This window comes from Cyphomyrmex costatus, unplaced genomic scaffold, assembly GCF_001594065.2.
Source record: "Cyphomyrmex costatus isolate MS0001 unplaced genomic scaffold, Ccosl1.0 scaffold1861, whole genome shotgun sequence".
NCBI lineage: Eukaryota > Metazoa > Arthropoda > Insecta > Hymenoptera > Formicidae > Cyphomyrmex > Cyphomyrmex costatus.
In genome coordinates this window covers 29,707-31,824 of record NW_017275891.1, presented here as the reverse complement: position 1 = coordinate 31,824, position 2,118 = coordinate 29,707, and positions in this window count along the sequence as shown.

Below are 2,118 nucleotides of genomic sequence, written 5' to 3'. Positions count from 1 at the left end.
GTATATAAACCGTGTTCGCTAAGAGCGCAGCGCACTTCATTTCTTAGTATTCCAATTTGCACTTCGCTTCACGAGTAAGCACTTCGGTTTTCGCAATCTAACTTCAGTTGTCGCACTTCTTTTTCGAACAAGTACTAATCAGTTTTAGTTTTGAATATCTGCATTTAGCTTCAATAAAATCATGAAAGTTGGTCGCGAATACTGTTAATTTGTTTTTTTTTTGTATTCTTTATTAGATCAGCGGTAAATTCGAACAATATCAGCGCCCGTAATACATATATATATATATATATCTACATTTTGTTCGCATTATTAACAATCAATTTTTTTGTGTAAGTAAACAGTGAAATTAAACCTCTTTTTGGTTCAACTTTTCTTCTACTCAATTTAATTACTTTTCTAGTGTCGTAATGTTTCGGCAAATGATGTGCCTAAGTGTTTCGTGATCGTCTGTGGTGTCCATAATTGTTAAAGTGATCTGGATTCTCGGAGAGCGGTAATTTATAATAAAAACGCGTTGTTTCGGGGGCCTCTCTGGGAACGGCCGCTGCGAGTTTTAAGACAAACTCCAGCCGCCTATGGAGCGAGGCTCTAGCGGCTTTCGGGAAACACAAAGCCGCCCCTCGTTTCTCCTGGAGACGCCACCGCGTTAGCTCGCTTGTCACTCGAATCTCGGCTTGGAGTTCGAGGTGCTCGGAGGCCTTCCCGGAAAGGGCCGCCGCGAGTTTCCAGACAAACTCCGGCCGCCTATGGAGCGGGGCTGCAGCGGCTTTTGGTAAACACAAAGCCGCACCCCGTTTCTTCCGGTTACGCTTCCTCTCGGTGTTAGCCATTTGGTTTTTAAAATAACAGCAGCGACAGCTGCTCCACTCGCGAATCCAGGTTACCCAACACCTAGGATAATGGTTGCAGGAGCGTGTAAATGTCCCGTCGAAGGGAATCTGGACGTCGGATGGCGTACCGGCGCCGGCGCCTAGTGCGCGAGTACAACACATTCGCTGACTTTGACCCGCGCGCTGTATTCGATCCCGATTGGATCCACCGGGAGGTCCCGGTCTATCACCCGGTGCCCGGGAATCTAGGGGCGTACGAGCCGGGAGCGCGTTGGTTGCAAGGTAAGCCCTACGTGAGGAAGGCGGATATTCTTCGCCGCGGACAATCCGAAGTCGCGGAACCGACGTCTAAGTCGGTTGAACCTATCCAAGGAAAACCGACTATAATAAGCAATAAGCCTTTTAACCGGCTGATGCGCCTGGCGGTGTTTTGCCCTCCACTAGACCCCAGTTATCATGTGGGTCAAATAGTCTTAGCAAAACGGGCCCCACGCTCGACGTCCGACCCTCTAATAAAAAAACAGGACGTCACAATAACCGACTTTTATATTTTGTGCACTAAGAATAACATATTGCAGAAATTTTTTAGAAAACCGTAATATGCAAATTGTAATCTGTTTTACTTATATGTATATATGTTCATTTTGAATTTGCACCTTGAATGATCTATTAATTACATTTCGTGGTACATATTCAACAAAGAAAATATACTTTATGTATCTTCATTGCAGTTATTTTGTAGAAAACTGTAATATGCAGATTGTAATCTGTTTTACTCATGTGTAGGTATGTTGATTTTAAATTTGTACTTTGACTAATCTGTCATTTACTTTTCGTGGTACATATTTAACATAGAAAATAACATAATGTATGTTCACTTTGAACTGGCACATTTAGTAATGTATCAGTTACTTTTCGTGGTCATATATTATATTACATACCTAATATCATTTAAAGTTAAATAAGGCGAATAAGAGTCAAATTACAATATGAAATCTAATTTTGATAATTTATTCTAATATTATATATTGCGAAGAATATCACGTAATTTTTGGCGTTTCGTCCCGGCTTCCACTACTGGACTCATCAGTAAGGCAATGTAGTGGAAGCCTACCTTAGACGCCTGTTTAAGTTATTAGATCGAGAATCTATATATACAGATATACGCGTATCCAAGCACTTGCGAGAATCTTTGCGAATATCTATAGACCTCTGATGGCGAGTCGACGTAGTAATATTCTTCGCAATATATTTATTCAAAGTAATATATGTGTTAACCTCCCAC